General features: G+C 33.3%; 1 pseudogene across 1 annotated transcript; it reads left to right on the top strand.

Moving 5' to 3' along the window:
* The first annotated feature begins 1,995 nt into the window (after positions 1-1,995).
* LOC147380456 (protein TONSOKU-like) lies at positions 1,996-20,316 on the top strand (annotated as a pseudogene). The gene is made up of 16 exons (XR_015175317.1): positions 1,996-4,698; positions 4,776-4,858; positions 4,962-5,048; positions 5,378-5,506; positions 6,734-6,968; positions 7,077-7,785; positions 7,889-7,932; positions 8,045-8,096; positions 8,203-8,302; positions 8,400-8,551; positions 9,205-9,324; positions 10,427-10,522; positions 10,596-10,701; positions 10,890-11,001; positions 11,342-11,452; positions 20,072-20,316. The product of XR_015175317.1 is annotated as a protein TONSOKU-like (transcript).
* The last annotated feature ends 41 nt before the right edge of the window (positions 20,317-20,357 follow it).

The following is a 20,357-nucleotide window of genomic DNA, read 5'->3' as shown; positions in this document are numbered from 1 at the left end:
TCCCTCACTTAGAACGCATAGACGAAACTACTATCACTTCTTTTCCTCCTTTTTCAAACAAATAACACCTAACCTAACTCACCTCTCATCTCTCTTTTTTATCTTTCACTCTTTCTCTTTTTCGACCTTCTTGATTTCTAAAACGAAGATGAATGAAGCTCTCCCTCTCGAATGAAATACTCCAACGAAACGAAATCTTAACTCAAATACTTGAACAAAGACAAATGAAGCTCTCCCTATTTGGACATTATATTTGGATTTGGAGAATTAGAGAGAAGATAAGAGAAAATATGCAAGTTTCTCTCCATTTCTCTGGTTTGGATTGTTAAGAGGAGAGAGAAGAGAAAAAAAAGGGGAGAAGAAAAATGCCCAGTTTTGTTTCTCTCCAAACGTAGAGAGATTTGAAGAGAAGAGAAGAGAAGAAAAAGAAGTTCACATTCCAACTTTGCTCTTGACCCATTTCAAAAATTCCAAAGAGAGATAATATTGGCATGCCAACTTTTGCTATTTACACCCCAAGTAAACACACAAACTTTAATTTGATTCAGAAATCTTATAGTTGTCAAACGAAATAGGTGAACTGAGTAGGAGATCTAAGGTCTCTTTCTCATTCTTTTGTAATTTGTTTCAAGAAACCCTCTTCAACTCGCACACACCTTTCTCTTCTTCTTTTTCCATGAACCCTATATATTGCACACACTTTTTGCTTTTTTTACAACAGTAGGAAGGTCATCATCTTCGTCTTCAAGATTATCATTTGATAGAGAATCCAGATTCTTCAAGGTCTTTATCATCAAGAAGGTAATGCTTATAAAAACCCAGATCTATTTTTTCGTAAACAAGTTCTAATTTGAACTGTGTCAAACTTTTGTACTGATGTTATTATGTTATTTCTATGAAAATTCGTCTATCATGTTTTATTAGCCTATGATAATTCATGATTCTCAAACCTACTGTTGAAATGCGAGATAAAAACCCAGGTTTTTGTTGGTCCATGGTTTCCATTTGTGTTTTCTCAATTTTTGTATTGATTTTGATTAGCATTGTTTTTTTTTATCAACTTTATTCATCAAAGAGTAGAAAAAAAAAAAAAAAAAAAAAAGTATGTTGGGTGGTTGATGTGTGTACCCTCATATTCTGTTTTTTTTATTTTTTTTTTCCTTTTCTTTGAAGCAATCTCGAGTATCAATAAGAGAAAGTAAAAAATATGAAAAAAAACAAAAAAAAAAAAAGAAGGATAAGGAACAGAACTATATACCATGATACATTGATCAATATCACATATAATGCTATGTTGCTGCTCTAATTGCATAACATTGTTATAATATGTTAATGGTATGATTAATGAGGAATATCATTCTAGTATTTTTTTTTTCCCTTTTCACTTTTCTTAATTGTCAACTACTACAAGAAAATTGATTTTTAGTGACGAATTTTTTAGCTGCGATTTATATATTATCACTAAAATGCAAATTTTAGTGGAAAAATTAATATCTTGTCATTAAAAATATTATAACATCAACATTTAGTGGCAACTCAAAAATACGCGGTACTAATGTCACAGATGTAAATTTTGATGTCCTTAAAAGTGACCACATCAAGATATTTAGTGGCAACATATATTTTGTGCAAATAAATATTTAAAATTTTAGTGACACGATATTTTTTTTTGTCACTGATGGTTAGTCATTAACTTCGATTATAGTTCGCCACTAAAAACATACTTTTAGCCGTGATGTATATTTTGCCACTAAACATTAATTTTTAGTAGCGAAAATAAAATGTTGTCACTATAGGTATTATACTAATAATATTTAAAGATAACTTAAATGTAATGGCTAAAATGTATGGTCATATGAAAAGATTTGGTCACAAATTTTATTTTATTGTCATTAAAGGAGTAAGGTGTTTATGATAACAATATATTTTTTTTCGTCACTAATATTTAATTTTCGTGACACGATGGTGCAAAATAATACAGAATAAAACAATAAAATAGACTTGGGAATCCAATTTGTCAGCTACGAAGTAGCTCAAGAGTCTCTCTTCTTCATCTTGAAAAGGTGCAAAACAACACAGAATAAAACAATAAAATAGCCTTGGGAATCCAAATTGGCAGGGACGAAGTAGCTCAAGAGTCTCTCTTCTTCATCTTGAAACCCAAGTACGTCTCTATTTCGGCTTCCATGTCATTGTATCTCAAAGGGTTTTCTGCGGCGTTGATGGATTCAAGATGCAAATGTTCATCTTCTTCGTCGATCTTCACCCATCAACCGTTGCTTCTTCTTCTGATTCTTGTTTCTGACCCGTCCGATCTCTGTTTCTCGACTCGATTGCTGCCTTGGTTTCGAGATCTCTGGCTTAGCGTTCTGAAATAGCAAATAATCGAAGATTAAGAACGTATCGTGAACTTGATTTGTTTGGTTGCAAGTTTTGATTATTATTTTTTTGTGATGGAGTTGCATAATTTGATGGTTTTAGTCTAGAATCATATCGACATTCTCTTATTTGAAAGGTATTTAGTTTCAGGGATAGCTTATCCCGGAATAGGTTTGTAAAATAATTTTTTATGGGATATCAGCTCTATTTTGATGGTAGTTTATTTTAGGCAGACTTATAACTGCAGCCACACACATTTGCTTTTATTTTCTTCGTATGGAGTTGAAGACTTTGTTGTTGAAAGTTTGGTAAAATTTTCATAATTAAAGATTTTTTAATGGGGAAACGGAATGTATTGAATAATTAATAAAACTAAAGAGAAATTTAGACTTCTCCAGCCATGGATGGTTAGTTGGGGTTAGATTCTTAGTAGAGGTTTACATGATCTATTCACAAAACAAGTAACAAACCACAAAAGGTTCTTGTCTTGTTGTTTCAAGTTTGCATTTGAGTAATGAGGTATAAAGTTCTCAAACAATGCTGGGGTTTGTATTGTGTCCTTAAATTAAAATGAGGAATAGTTGTTTTAGATCATCCTGTGATGTATATGTGGCATATGCCTGGTGCTTTAAGCTTTGTTCATTGGTTTCTTTATTTATAGTTCCCCCCAAGGCCAAATCTCTCTCTCTCTCTCTCTCTTCTACCGGTGGTTGGCATCGGATTATATTTGAATTAGAGGAAGGACATAAAATTAATATTTGTGGAGTTTTGGGGGATTCAAAGTAAGTAGAATTTATATTTGTGGAGTTCTGAGAGATTCTTTGTGTAGTAGGTAATTTTTTTTATTGGACGTGGATTGTAAAACTAGTACTGATTGTGTTCTCTTGGGCCTGTTCTGTTGGGTCTATATCCTATAGATAGTAGGATTTCAATTGAGGAAAATGTTGCCCATAGAATGAGAGGTAGGTGATTAAATTTTTTGAGTTTTGGATTGCTATGTGATGGTTCTACAAAAGTGGAATTGTACCTTATGGAGCTGAATGTTTGGATATGGGTCTATATCCTATACATGTTAGGATTTCCTTTGAGGAAAATGTTGCCCATAGAATGAGAGGTCGGTGATTAAAATGTTTGAGTTTTCGATTGCTATGTGATGGTTATACAAAAGTGGAATTATACCTTATGGAGCTGAATGTTTGGCTATGGAAAGAAAAAATTATTAAGTTAGAAGGGTGGGGAAACTACGAGTGAAAAACTAAAATGATGGGAAAAGGAGATGTAGATAGGTGAGGCGATGGGGGCGGGTAGAACTATTGAAGAAAATTGATCATATGGTGACAAATGATGATATCTTTTTGGAGAACTTTCAAGCTACACTTCATGACCAAAGCCAACCAAAACAACTCCTTGTGAAACATCTTTTAACAAGTTTGCAACCTCATCACACTCCAAAAAAAAGAAAGGTATCATCTTCAATAGATTACTTGGGAACGGAGGATTCAATGAGAGGTTGCACTGGCAACCAATGAAGGAAATGAAATTCTTTAGAAAGGAGTTGAAGTTCTTCAGAGGAGTCGAGCACGTGTTTACACGGAGGAAGATATTTTTGATGAGTTTGTAAGGTTAGGAGTTGATTCAAAATTAATTGATCATGCCTACTCTTTCCTCGTTGAAAAACCAGGAAGGATGAGGGCGTTTTTTGGTATCACATATGAGAGGCATGTGCGATACTTGATGATGATGCTGAATTGTGTTAGAGATTTTTGATTTGTTTGCTTATGTCATTGATATGATATATTAGATGTTTTTGGTGATGTAACTTTGTTTGATTAGTTTTTTTGTGATGTTACTGAATTATAACATTGGAGATGTTACTTTGGGGATGCTTTTTTGGACATATAGACTACTTTTTGAAATAGTTGGAAGTCAACATATATGTTACATTTTCTTTATTGGAAGCCATCATATAAGTTAAAATTTTTTTTTTCACTTATGTTCGTATGATATTTGGTTGGAAGATGAATTATAAATGACTTTAGGTGTTTATATTTTATATCATTGCACAGGTAGAACTTAGTTTTCTTTGGACTATGAAGGGTATAATAGTCATTTGACTAAGAATAGTTTCTCTTCTCTTCTCTTATGACTGCTAACCAAACATAAGAAACTTAAATTATTTTGTTATTTCTCTTGTCAATCCAAATAGGGTGGAAAGAAACTAGGTACCTTTGATTCCTCTTGTCAAATCTCGTTCTCTTGAGTCCCCTCTCTTTGCGATTTCTCATCTAAGGCATTTGAGGAAGTCTTGATTTGTTTTGGGTATGAACTCTGCAATCTCTCTCTCTCTTAATCTACGATGACTGAGATTATTTCAATTTTTGTTGATGATTGGTTAGGGTTCTATTTCTGGTCTGCAATCTTCCATAGACGAAGACAAAGTAACTCCATTAACATTTTGATCTCTCAAGCTCTATTTCTGGTATGTGATCTTTCATTTCGATCTCTAATTTTGATCTTTCTTTGATATCAAAATCTGGAATCATAATCTGTCAATCTTTGCCATCTCATTGATTTTAATTTAGTGGAACGGTATACTAGATTTTGGCAGAAGAGGAGACAGAAGTTGTGCTAAAATTCATCCATCTGATCTGAATTTATTCTTTAATGAGGTAAATTTTTCCTTTTGTATTAGTGATTTTCTATTTAGTTTGAAGGAAATAATGATTTTTATATTTATTTTGTTGGTTCAAGCAGCATTAGAGCTTATAAGACCTTGTTGGCACTGTTGACATTGCTCCTCCATTTAAAAGTTAATGTGTTTCTTTTATTATTATTATTATTATTATTAATTTTTTTTTTTATAGTTGAGCAATCAACAAATGTTTGTATCTTTGGTTTTGATAGAGCTCTGTTTCATTTTAGCCTAAGGAGGTATAGTGATATATGCTTCAGTGTCATGTAGATCTCTATTTTTATTACTAACCATAAATCTTCGTAGATGGTGGAACTATGGGAACTCTACAGTTGATTTAACTCCAGACTATGGTCATCCATCTTCAAAAAGCTTTTGGATTGCAAAACCGTGGTTAGGGGCATGCACTACTTAGTAATTCATCTGATTTCACAGGTAGTATGCTAAAATAACTTTTAAAATTCGATATTTTGGATATCTTTAGAAAATAATGCAAACTATAGGCCTTGCTGGTATGACAACAAAGTCCGAATTAGGCATATTTGATCAAAATTCTTACTTTCTTCTAACATCTATGTATAAGATTGAAAGTGACCTCTTCAATCATATCAAGCTTCTCCACCCATGTGATATGGTCACTGTTCTTTCTGCATGCTTGTGGGGCAAAAAACAGAATAATTCTTTATTTCTAATTATTTGAAAGTAAAAAAATATAGATAAAGAAGATGCCAATTTACTAAGTTGTTAAAGCCTGTGAGTGTTGATATCATAACTTGGGTTCAAGACCAGCATCCACCCACTAATTACTAACCTCTAATCTGCTTGCTTTTAAAAAAAATTAGAAATGAAAAAGGATAAAGGATGCATGCATTCAATAGTTTATAGTCTAATAAAAGTGGATAAAGGATGCATGCATTCAATAGTTTGTAGTCTAATAAAAGTGAGATTACAAATTCATAATATGAGCGGTTTAGAAAGGAGGTTGAGTTTTATAACATAGGTGGTTCATCAATTTCCAGTGTTATAAGGAAAAAGTAGGTCTATTTATTTTCATGTTATCCACATTTAACCTTTATTTATTTAAAATAACATGTTATAATTATTTTTATGTGTAAACAGTTAGTTTTAATTGTTAAGTTCTTAGATACATGAGCTGGCATGTTACAGGACCTTATGGACATTCGTCTCTTAGTGTGCTTGTGATTGACACTTCGTCCCTTTTTAAAGAATAATTTCTATGAAGTGTTACTCTCGACGTTGGCCATGTGTGTAACATTGATCCTATAAATGATAACTCATGGATGCCTTACAAACTTGAATAATGTATATATTTTGTATGATCATTGAGTACACATTACAAAACTGCCATGCTGGCCCATGGTTGTCTTACTGTTCACTTGAACAATAAGTTCTTTCTACCCTTAACTTAAGTAAACGATGATTTTAGGTGAAGGTGTTAAATAAATTCATCTATATTATGTCATTTTGTAACTACTTAGCTAAGTGACAAGAAATATAAGGAAATTTTTAAGAAAAAATAGAAGACATAGATGATACTGGTCACTTTGTTACACTAGAATGAGCTTTATTTGTTTGTTTGTGTGACATTTATTTGTTGATGGTTCTCTCTCTCTTTCTTAATTTTTTTATTTCGATTTTCAGATATGTTTTTTGCATGTACCAACAACTCGAGTGAACTCATGCAACCTAGTAATGATTTTGATGTCTACCTAGCCTCACTTGTTGATGATTTTAAATATCTTTGGGAAAGTGGTGTTGATGCTTATGATGCATACCGAAGAGAATCATTTACGTTGAAAGCTGTATTGTTATGGACGATAAGTGATTTGTCAGCCTATGGAAACTTGTGCGGTTGCCAATTCCAGAGATAACCATTGTAAACAAGAAAACTCTTCTATTCAATTACTTGAAATTCATAAACAATAGTGAAAATAATGTGATCCGGTACCTATTTATTTATCTCACGTGATTTACGTACTTTCAGGGCCAAGTGTTAGCCAAGGTTATCATTGGAGCTGTCTTTTATTCAGATGGTGGTTGGACTGGTGCACTGGAGGCATTTGAGGAGGGTTACAGGCAATTATCTTCTTTTGTGGAACTTAGTTTGTTGAAGCAAACTTACATTCTGTCCAGATTTCTGCACTTGACAATATGCATTTTTGCCCTATGATAAGGTTTGACAATATTGAAGGGGCTGGGAGGTTGCAGCACATAATTAGTGATTTGAAATGCTCAAGAAATACCAAACTTGAAGTGCAGAATTTGATGAGGGAGTGCTGCTCCAAAAATGAAAGCAAAAGCGAAAGCGAAATCGAAGTTGATGATGACTTACCAGATAATAGGTCTAATGCATACAATTCACCAAAGATAACTGAATCTGCTTCTACAAGATCAAGACTAAATAATTTTGAAGAAGTCAAGGATGGATGTATCTCTAATTTCACTTCTTTGGTCCATAAAAACTTTTTCCAGGCCAAAAACATCTGAACTTGAGAAACCTAGTGTATCTAAGCTAACTGAAGCATCCCCAACAGGTTTGAGCAAATAAATTGATAATCAGCATCGATTGACTGGTCGTAAACGTGTTCGTGTAGTCCTTTCTGATGATGAAAGTGATGGGCACGAAGAATCTGATTTGTCCATAGGAAGGATTCATAAATACCAACTAGAGAATGTCACTACTTTCTCTGAATGTGAGTTCTAATGCTCAAGTGATTTTGGGTTTATATTTCCATAATCAAATAATTCTATTATTTTTGAAATTAATATCCCCCCCCCCCTTACTGATTCTTACAGTTAGGATGAGTGACGGGCCAAATAGTTTTGCGAATGAATTTCAGGTAGCTTATATCACCACATTGTTAATCAAAGTTATTGAATGTTGCCATTTTTTTTTTCTCTTTCTTTGTAAATGGATTACCTGCTTAATTCTTTAGGACCTTGGTTTCCTAGGATGTCTCACTTTCGTTGCCCTGTGCCAGCACACCCATAAATCTTGAAGAAGGTAATTGCTCCTACAAATCAGGGAGCCCTAAAATAGCTGCTGAGAATGGTACATATTTCAGATCTTTAAGTGCTGGGGAAGTTGCTAATGCTTCAATTTTTGCTGGTAGTGGATCTAAAACCGATGGTGATCATGTGTCTGATAATCTTCTGCAAAACCAAAATGGTGCTAGTTTCAATCTGCATAATTTTGATGATGAATATGGTGTAAGTTTTACTCGTTCCAATAGCTTGCAAATTGTCCTATAATATTTTCATGTATTTATTAGATTTCTCTAACTCTGTTCTTTGGTACTGATTGCAGCACCATCTCGCATGCATTCAAAATTTATGATAACATAATACATATAGATGCATGCTCTTGCATGGTTGGTGATATGCTTAACATTGAGTGTATGAAGGTTGAAGTGGCATGCTTATACTTGTTATAGCTCTTTGAAGAGAAGAGGTCAAGAGGTTGTCACCTATCTTTAGATTTCTAAGCTTTTTCACCAATGGAGTTTTGTAAAGTCACTGGAAATTGGTTAGAAAATAATTTTTTTTCTTTTAAAATGGGCTAGGTACATTTGAAACAAGCGCGTCCATGGATGTATTAGACCTAGAGACAATAGATTAAAGAAAATCTAGGGAAATGGTGAGAATAAGAGAGTATGAGGAGTGACTAAAGATGGATCTGGTGAGCTAAGGACAAAGAATAGTGTGATCATCACTAGGTTGCTTTTTTGGAAGCTACTTCAACACTTTTAAGTTTTAACTGGAACTATGGAAGATCTAAAGTTGACATGATGGTACCATTATTCATCAGCATCACAAAGAATATTGTGAATTGGCAAATGGAAGGGTGGGGTAGTGATGATGGATTGAGAACCGATCTATGAAGTCTTCCTTCCACAATCCAAGTAACCTAAAAATATGAGCAGAATTCAAATGTTTTTACGTTTTAGTTTCCACTAGTCATTTTCACCATTTTTGCAACTGGGTATTGGTTTCAAATTAACTTGATTTTTGTACATATCTGATCATCAGCTTTAATGTGCTATTCTCATTCTTACCAATTATTCGTGAAATTACATTTTTATTCTACTAATAAGCAGGACATGCCTGATCAGGTTTGTTGCCAATCATTCGACATCTGAATTGTGGTCATAAAGCTCTAGAATCCTTGGAAGTAGTCGAAACTTTAAAGGATAATATATGGGAAAAGGGATGGATTGAAGTATCTATTGATGGTATGATCCAATTCGGTGACTAATTTCAGTTTACATTATATTGATGTGTTAGCAAGCCTTTAATTTCTCAAATACTTCTTTATGAAGAGTACTTGTTTATAGACAGCATACTTCAATGTTTTGGGACACAATTAATGTTATCATATACCAGATGCAAAATTGTTGAAGTTTGTGTGTGTTCACCACTGACTGGTATAAAATTCGGCTTCATCCCAGTAATTGCTTTCCTGCCAAAAAAAAAAACAAAGACACCCCATTTTCTGAAAATTTGCTCATGCATGTCTATTGCTTTCACCTGCAGAATGCATGATCATGGTCATAGTTTCTCAATGAGTCGTGTCTGAAGAGATTCAATGGAACTCCTATGACTCATTTTGGAGCTTTACTAAGGATACATCTGACGATTAGCTCGAGTGCCCTATGGGTGCTATGTGAAGCTAGGCCTACGATAGATGCTGGCACATATATCAATTTATCATATATCTTTCTTTAAACTGCTACTTGTATGGTATTCTTACGATTCACACACACAAAATTCTATAATCTCTAGTCCTGTGAACTAAGTTGTTTCAAAAGTATATTCTCAAGATATAAAATTAACTGTATAGACCAGTTGATCTATATCAGATATATGAGGTCATTGTGTCTTAACTTTTATTCATTATATGCATCGATGTAGGTGTCTTTGTCAATTTTACGTTAATGTTATTTTATTTTTCATCAAATTTTCCTTTCGCATGTAATATGCATGTCCTCCTTTGTTACATGCCTATCTGAATTTCTTTCTGATGTTGAGAAATTATTTTATTTTTTGGATGCCATTTGTGTGCTTCCCAATTCCATGGGAAGGGAATTTGACTTATACTATCATTACCTGGTAAAGTACCCGAATCCTTGAATGCTTTACAATTCCTTTGTGCCATCTAAAGTCTCTGTTGGACTGAGCCATGCCATAGTGTTGCAGTACCCTTTCCCATTGTTACATTGTAGAATCATATTGGATAATGTTATTAATCCAGCTGTCTTTAACGACTATAACTACTAAATCTTTCATAGTTGAAATACTAAACATTTGCTGATTATTTTATTTGTTTATCTACAGGATGGGTTCAATTTGATGAAGTCTTATATTGATTATTGCAAGAAGTTGTCAGAGGCACCCAATATGAAGTTGCTTAAGAGATTATACGACTTGGAGGTTATTATCAACTTCTTGTCTTACTTTCTAATTCAAAGGTTATCATGTGGTTTTATGCTGTTCTGTTTATTAGGTTTCGTCTGAGTGTGAATTGCAAGATAGATCAATAATTCCATTACTAAAGGCATTGCATGAGCACAAGACAATTGCGATGCTGGACCTTTCTCATAATATGTAAGGTAAATATCTCTTTTTGTGCAATCTTTGATCTGATTCTGATACATCGCTTGAATACTCTAGTACATACACATTAGCCATTTTTTCGCTTTTAAGTGTCCTTTATTCCTGTTTTATTTCCCTTGAATTCTCTATTGTCCTGTAAAGTTTAAGTTTGCAGTAAATTGTAAATTGATTTTCCATCTTTCAGGAAACGAAACAATGGAGATGCTTCAACAAATACTTTTGTCTTCAAGTCAAAATATGGTGGCTTGACATTGGACTTGCATTGCAATCGATTTGGTCCAATTGCTTTATTCCAGGTTCTGAACATGTTCTTTAAAATATTCTATTTCAATGTTAAAGGTTTTTTTTTTGCATCTTTTAAATCCTTCTTTCATTATGAAATCTGTTTAGAGTCCCAAAATTTTGGCATGTAAAATACATTGAGTTATGGTGAGAGAATCATATAAATTGCAACGAAGACACATTGGATTATCAATGGTAAAATACGAATCTAGTCAGATTTACGTCTTTGTGGAGAGACTAAGATCTTCTGCATTTATATGATAGTAATACCAAATTATTATTGATTTTCATTTACTATTATGAAGAAAACTTTTAAGATTGCGTTATAATTGGATTCATGTCATATCTTAGCAGGTTTGTGAATGCCCTCTACTATTTGCTTGATTGGAATGCTTAATATCTCCGGAAATCGTCTAACCAATGTATGTGGATCTTATCTTCCAACTATATTGGGAAATTACAAAGGTGGGTTTTTTGTACTTCTTATTTATTTTAATATTTATTCATTAGTTAATATTAAACACACAATGGTTTGTAGTATCAGAATAAATAGTGCATAATACGTTTATTATCTTTTGCTATTCATTTGAATGTCAGTTTTCCATTGCAGATATATTGATGTCATGTTTCATGTATTTAAATATATTTGTTCTGCAGTCCTTTATAAGTTGAACATAAAAGGATATTCTATAATATCTAGAATAATACAATAGATTGTTGATGTAATGGATTTTAGATCTGTACTTACACAACTTTGCTTATGATTCCTCAGTCCTTCATCATTGATTGAAGCATGTTGGATGAAAATTAGTTATTTACGTTTAATTGGTTTCCTCATCTCATATCTTTCAAATAGGATATAACAATCGTATCTCTAAAAGTGTTATAGTTATTTTATTGGTTAAATTTGCTACTTTAAAAAGATAGTCTTTTTTTCTATCTAATTCTTTTTCTTTCTTTAAAATATGCTTTTGACTTTGATTGCAATGGCTTAATTTATATTTATTATGAATGTTGTTATAGGTTTTATGAATTAAATTTAAATGATACAAAACTAAGCAAACCCGCAGTTGATAGCATTTGTCAACTTGCTAAATTGCTTGTTTGTTGGGATTAATGTTGGGTGGTTTGCACTAATATCAGTGCTGTTAGTGAATTTTTCGTGTTTATAAATCTTTTTCTTTTTAGATAGATTTTACTTTGAAAGTACGATTTGAGAATGCTTTCTTTCAATTTGATCAGATATAATATTGTGGTAGAATGGATCACTAGAGTTAATTAAAGTGTTGTCCAGTGAACTTCAAAAGTTTGTGAAATTTGATCTATCATATCATGGATTGACATCTCATTATTTTGTGAGACTATGTGCTGATATTCGATTAATAGTATTCTTAAGTTGAAATTTTGTAAAAATTCCATTGGACAAGATGTATGATCTTTCCTTCATGAAGATGGAATGATTACATTGACTTTCTATCTTATTGAAATTTGACTGATTATATACTGATACAGTTGTTACACTTTTATTAAAAGAAACTGCAGAGAATGAAGAAGATGGTGAAGTCATCAAAGAGGGATAATTATTGTTAGATACCTCAAATCAGTGTGGAATTGAAGAAGCTTGGGATAACAAATCTTAGCTCATAAGGGGTCAGTTTAGATTTGAAAGCCTTGGTTCCTAAGGGGAGCCAAGCTCGACCATATTGGGCTGGTTTATACTTGAAAGTTTTGGCTCATAAGGGGAGTCAGGTCCAACTGTATGGGTCGACTCACATTAAAAGCCTTGGCTCACAAAGGGAGCCAAACACGATTGTATGAGATCGGTTTACAACAAAAGCATTGTCTCGTACGGGGAGCCAAGCTCGACCGTTGGGGTTGGTTTACTTCGAAAAGTCTTGGTTCATAAAAAGAGCCAAGACTGACCGTTGGGGGTATATAACAAAATGCCTTGGCTAAAAAAGGAGAGCCAAACTCGACAATTGGGGGTTGGTATATAATGAAAAGCCCTCGCTTGTAAAAAGGAGTCAAACTTGATCGATTTGGGATCGATTTACTTCGAAAAGCCTTGGCTCATAAGGGGAGCGAAGCCTGATTGTTAAGGATCAATTTAATTGTTTATCCAAGTTTTGTTCATAAGGGGAATCATACCCCCTCGTTGGGGGTTGGTTCATTTTTTTTTGCTTTTAATACTTGATTTGTGGGAGAATCAAACCTGATCGTTGGGGTTTTGTACATTTATTCACAGAAAAGCCTTAGTTCTTTAGGTAACCAAACTCAATTGATGAGGGTTGATTCTTTTCAAAATTTAAGTGTTGGTTCATCGGTTGGAACCAAATCCAACCATTTGGGTCAGTTCGTTTATTTTTATTTGGGACTTTGTTCATAAAGGAACCAAGCGCAAGTAGTGGAGATTGGTTCATTTATGTTGTTCAAGACTTAGTTCGTAAGGGAACTATGTCCGACCTTTGGGGGTAAGATCTATTGGATTAAGAGCTTTGGTTTATTGAGAAATCAAGGTCGACTGCTAACCAAATCCAACCATTGGGGTCAGTTCGTTTATTTTTATTTGGGACTTTGTTCATAAAGGAACCAAGTGCAAGTAGTGGAGATTAGTTCATTTATGTTGTTCAAGACTTAGTTCGTAAGGGAACTAAGTCCGACCTTTGGGGGTCAGATCTATTGGATTAAGAGCTTTGGTTTATTGAGAAATCAAGGTCGACTGCTAGGGGTCCATAAGAGAATATTTTTATTACTATAAAAAGGGAAATGACAAAAAGGGGGAGATGAACAAAGGTATTTATAGGGAAAAATGCTTTGTGCTATGTAACGAGATCAATGGTTACAATTACATTTAAAATCGGGGCAATCATAGTCGCCATACTTTCAAAGGTAAAATGGTTGGATGATGCATGTCATGAACATTACTAAATGAACCTCGGAATGAGAATTTAAGGTAGTACGTGATCTAGTAGTGACAGGCCACGTGTTACATGGTACTGTTCATTTGTTTGGTGTTTAGACTAAAAGTCCAAACCTGCGAAAGGGGGTATTGTAGAGGATATTTTTTGTTGGGTATCAAGGGGCGACACATGACACATAGGGATTAGGGTTAGGCATGAAGATTCGAGGTAAGCTCGGTGGTTTGGTCATAAATCAATCATGGGCTTGGGTCTCGGTTGGTTGGGGGGAATATCGAGATAAGATTACATGACAGAATGACTTAATCAATCCAAATCCCAACAAAATTAGGGATTAGGCGTGGCTAAACATAGTTATAATCTTTATTGAAGGAAAATTCCTATTTAGCCCCTTAACTCGATCGATTTCTCAAATTATTCATGATTCGATCAAGTACCTTAATTTAGTTAAATCCCAAAATAATATATTTGACTCGATCAAATCGGTCTCGGATTGAACTCTCAAGTTCTAGGTGGGGTTCCAAATTGGATCTCGAATCGGGTGAGTTAGGATTGGATCGAACTGCCATTTCCTTATCTAACTCATTGAGTCGGGCTTATTTGATTACTAAAGACTTAGTGGTGTGCACCATATAAAGAATGACGTACTAGCCTAACACACTAACTCATTTTTTATGGTTAGTTTCCTGGTGTCTTTTACAAAGGTGATTGGGGTCAATTGATGTAGGATGGTGAGGGAAGAAAAGAAAATTTGGGGAATTTAGGTAAATTGGTTTAGAATTGGGTTAAGTATTTGGGCTAGGATAGGGTAAACTCTAAAGTAAAATATTTTGTTCTCATAATTATGATGGGATACATGAATAGGGTTAAAGGTTAAGGTTTATATGATAATGATTAAAGGTTAAGAGAATGGAGAAAGGCTTAAGGGTTATGGTTTGTAGGTTTCAAGAATCAAGAAATAGATTTTAAGAACCAAGAAACTTAAATAAAATCAAGAAAAAAAAAAAAAAAGAAAAGAAAAAAAAAGAAAAAGAGAAAGGGATAGAAAGATAGAATCTTAGAATTACACCAAGGGTTTCTTGGAATCACACCAAGAATGGTGGAGAATTCACTTCACTCCATGAAATAAAGTCATTTTTTATTCACCAAAATCTGTTCATTGTTCATTATTAAAAAAACTCTAATACAACCTATATAAAGAAAATTAATCAAGAATTTTAGTCAAACTAAAATGCCAAATAAGGAACCTTATTTTCGTAATTTTCTCTCGCATAATTTTCAAATCCTAATAAACTAAATATTGTACTAAGACCATGGGTTAATAAAACATCAAAATAAGCCTAAAAAATATGAAATTAAAATCCTAAAACAAAAATCTACTCTTCAGATTTGGTGTTCCCATCAATTCCCTGGTTGGAAAGATTTCACCATTAGTGAAATAAAATTATAGTAATTATCATCATCGATTGCATTCCACATTATCAATATAACCAATTGTGTACAATTTCAGATTTACCTTTCCTTAAACAAAAAGTACTTCCATACATCAAGAATGTTCTATATGACATACAACCAAGTTTACTTTTCAACTTAGCTTTTTGTTATGTTTTTATATTAGAAAGAGGTTTTAATATACATCAAAACTCGATGTGACGAGAGTTATTCAATCTCCTTTTGCTGTTCCTTATATGCATCTTGTATGATAATTTGGCTCGAAAAGGTAAAGTTATTTGACTCGATTGAGTTAAGTCACTCAACAAATACTAAGTTTAGAGTTTAAGAAAAGAGAGCACCTTGTTGCGTATTGTGCGAGGAATAGATCATCAAGATTGCACAGAAATCTCCTCATTACCATCTTTCAAATCTTTTTTTGTACCTTCATGGATGAGCATCCATGAAATTATCCCCCACGACATACCTCATTTTTTCTGCAAGTACCTCCTTCGACACTATTGAATCTATCATCACCTCATCATTACTTCCATGGATGAACCCCATGAAATACTCTCCTTTAGGACCTCCATTAATAATCGACGTAGGAGCTTGGTATGTTTGGTCAAGGCAATATTTCCCTGGCATTAACCCTACTCAAGTGAAGGATGCCCTTGGTAGACCTCATTAATGAGGGATCATCCTTGCTTTATCGAGAGAACTCTGGTTTTTTCAAAGCCCTCAACTCTACATAATACTTGGTTTTGTTTTACCTGATTTACCCTTGATGAGGTTATCTTACCAAGGTTGCCATCGATTGCAGCACTATTGTGCTTGTATTTGCACTATTCCCATATAAGCCGTAATTACTACACTTGTTCTTTGACCTCAAAGATTTGCGATTGCAAGAGCACTAAAATATACTAAAGGCTACTAAATCAACATGACTCACCCTGAATAGCTTTGTCGTGCCAACATCCATAATTAATATCATCAATATAAATATGCAAAATACAGATTTGCGAAACTTGAACCATTGAAAAATCCAGTTGGAAAATTACGCTCTGTTCTTTAACGAAGTCAGATCAAGAATCCTAAACCCGCAATTGATCTTGGGAGTTTTTTGTTTCTACCCTTTGGTTGTTTCTCCTTATAAAATTCCCACAGATGACGTTAAATTGTTGATACAAAAATTTGCATTACCTTGGGATTTGTGTTAATGTCTCGTGATCTCTACTCCACGTGCCCTTAGGTGTGCCTGCAACAACACCTCTCCGACGCCCAAGTCAAAACTTTAGTACAAAAAATAGTGTAAGGTTTATAGGGGGAGAATCTCATCTCTTAGTGCCTCTGTCCATGTATTTATAGATGTGAAATCCTAAGATCCCTTTTAATCCTCTTTTCAATTTTGCCCTTATCTATTTTAGTATGTGAATATCGATTAGGAATGTCTTAATCGATATCATTTCCTTGTTCAACTCTTCCCTTTTAGGATTTTCTTTTAATAAAGATTCCAATTACGTTTAATCATGTCTAATCCTCAATTTTGTTAGGATTTTGGTTGATTACGCAATTCTACTACGTAATCTTGTACCGATATTTCCTCAATCAATTGTGACTTGAGTCCATGATTGGTTTGCGTTGCGATCGAGTTACCGAGCTTACCCTCGGATCTCAATACCTAACTCAAATCCATATGTGCCACGTGTCGCCCTTTGATACCCAACAAAAAATATCCTCCACCATGTATATATAGTGAGAGAGATAGAAGAGTTTATTTCTTTACCGTAGCAAAGATATGGTTCAATTCCTCATGTTTGTTATCCCAAGTTTATTCAATTCCTCCTTCAAGAATTTGAGGTATTTAACATAAACAATTATCCTTCTCTAGTGCTTTTATCATTTTCTTCATTCTCTGCAATTTCCTTTAATAGAAGTGTAATAACTGCAACAATGTGTGATTAGTCAAAAATCAACATGAGAGAAAGTCAATATAATCATTTCATCTTCATGAAAGAAATCAAATCTCTTGTCCAATGGAATTTCCATAAAGGTTTAGCTTCAGAATACTACTAATTGAAGTGATATCAGCACATAGTCTCACGAAATAATGAGATGTCAGTCTACAATAGGATAGATCAAGTTTTATAAGCTCTTGAGGTCCACTGGACAACACTTTAGTTTACTCTAGTGCTCCATCCTACCATAACATTATATTTGATTAAATTGAAAGAAAGTATTCTTTAATTGTGCTTCTAAAATAAAATCTATCTAAAAAGGAAAAGATACATAAATACGAAGAATTCACTCACAACATTGATATTAGTACTACCCAGCATTAATCTTGACAAACATGTAATTTTGGCAAATTGGCAACGGCTATCAACTATGGGCTTGCTAAGCTTTATACCATTTAAATTTATTTCTTAAAATCTATAACAATATTTATAGTAAATATAAATTAGGCCATTGCAGTTAAAGCCATAAACATATTTTAAGGAAAGAAGAAAAAAATTAGATAGAAAAAAAAATTACCGCTTTAAAGTTGCAAGTTTAGCTAAAAAATTAACTATAACACTTTCAGAGATAGGGTTGTTATATCCTGTTTGAAATATGTGAAATGAAGAAACCAATTAAACGCAAATAACTAATTTTCGACCAACCTACTCAAGTCTGTGATGAAAGATTGATGAATATTTAAGCAAAGTTGTGCAAATACAGATCCAAAATCCATTGCATTAGCAATCTTTGGTATTGTTGTAGATATTATAAAACATCGTTCTACGTTCAAGTTATAAAGGATTGCAGAAAAATATATTTTAGTACATAAAATATGAATATATCTACAATGATGAACTAATATTCAAACGAATGACAAAAGATAATAAATGTATTATTTACTCTTTATTCTGATATTACAAACCACTGTTTGGTTGATATTAATTAATGAATAAATATTAAAGTAAATATGAAGCATAAAAAGCATACCTCTGCAATTTTCGAATATATTTAAAAGATAAGATTGACATTCATTGGTTAGACAATTTCCTGAGATATTAAGCACTCCAATCGAGCAAATAGTAGAGGGTATTAACAAACCTGCTAAGATATTGCATGAATCCAATTATGATGCAATCTAAAAAGTTCTCTTCGTAGTAGTAAATAAAAATCAATAATAATTTGGTATTAGTATCATATAATGTAGAAGATCTTGGTCTCTCCACAAAGATGGGAATCTGACGATATTCTTATTTTACCATTAATAATCCAATGTGTCTTCGTTGCAATTTATATATGATTCTCCAACCATATCTCAGTATATTTTACATGCCAAAATTTTGGGATTTTAAACAGATATCATAATGCAAAAAGGATTTAAAAGATGAAAAAAAAGAAAAGAAATGGCTAACGTGTATATATACTAGTATTCAAGTGCTTGTTCGGAATCAGATCAAAGATTGCACAAAAATGGATATTTACCTAACATATAATGAGAAAGGTCCAACATGGCAATTGTCTTTAAAAGAGCATCATATAACCACACGATGACCTTTGAATTAGAAGGTAAGGCAAGAAGTTGATACTGACCTCCAAGTTGTATAATCTCTTAAGCAACTTCATATTGGGTGCCTTTGACAACTTCTTGTAAGAATCAATATAAAGACTACATCAAGCGCTTTTGAACCCATCATGTAGATAAACAAATAAAATAATCAGCAAATGTTTTGTATTTCAACTATGAAAGATTTAGTAGTTATAGTCGTTAAAGACGGCTGGATTAACAACATTATCCAATATGATTCTACGATGTAACAATGGGAAAGGGTATTGTAACACCATGGCATAGCTCAGTCCAATTGAGACTTTAGATGGCGCAAAGGAATTGTAAAGCACTCAAGGATTCGGGTACTTTACCAGGTTATGATAGAGTATAGGTCCAATTCCCTTCTCATGGAATTAGGAAGCACACAAATGCATCCAAACAATAAAATAATTTCTCGACATCAGAAAAGAAATTCAGATAGGCATGTAATAAAGTAGGATATGCATATTACATACGAAAGGAAAATTTGATGAAAAATAAAATAACATTAATGTAAAATTGACAAAGTCACCTACATCGACGCATATAATGAATAAAAGTTTAAGACACAATGACCTTATATATCTTATATATAGATCAAATGGTGTATACAGTTAATTTTATATGTTAAGAATATACTTTTGGAACAACTTAGATCATAGTACTAGAGAATAGAGTATAGAATTTTGTGTGGGAATAGTACGAATACCATACAAGTAGCAGTTTAAAGAAAGATATATGATAAACTGATATGTGCCCACATCTGTCATGGGCCTAGCTTTACATAGCACCCATAGGGCACTCAAGCTAATCTTCCCATGTATATCTAAGTAAACCTCCAAAATGAGTCATAGGAGTTCCCTTGAATCTCTTAAGACACGACTCATTGAGAGACTATGTCCATGTCATGCGTTCTGCAGGTGAAAGCAATAGAGATGCATGAGCAAATTTTCATAAAATGGGGTGCGTTTTTTTTTTTGTGTGTGCAGGAAAGCAATTACTGTGATGAAGTTGGATTTAATATCGGTTAGTGGTGAACACTCACGAACTTCAATTATAGGACAATTTGCAAGCTATTGAAACTAGTAAAACTTACTCATATTCATCTTCAGAATTACGCCGATTGAAACTCACCCCATTTTGGTTTTGCAGAAGATTATCAGATACATGATCACCATCGATTTTAGATCCGCTACCAGCAAAAATTGAAGCATTAGCAACTTCCCCGGCACTTAAAGATCTGAAATATGTACCATTCTCAGCAGCTATTTTAGGGCTCCCTGATTTGTAGGAGCAATTACGTTCTTCAAGATTTATGGTTGTGCTGGCATGGGGCAACGAAAGTGAGACATCCTAACAAACCAAGGTCCCAAAGAATTTAGCAGGTAATCCGTTTATGAAGAAAGAAAAAAATGGCAACATTCAATAACTTTGATTA

Source organism: Akebia trifoliata, unplaced genomic scaffold, assembly GCF_017979445.1.
Source record: "Akebia trifoliata isolate Shusen 1 unplaced genomic scaffold, ASM1797944v1 Contig01400, whole genome shotgun sequence".
In the NCBI taxonomy this organism is placed as follows: Eukaryota; Viridiplantae; Streptophyta; class Magnoliopsida; order Ranunculales; family Lardizabalaceae; genus Akebia; species Akebia trifoliata.
This window is presented reverse-complemented; position numbering and strand designations above follow the sequence as displayed.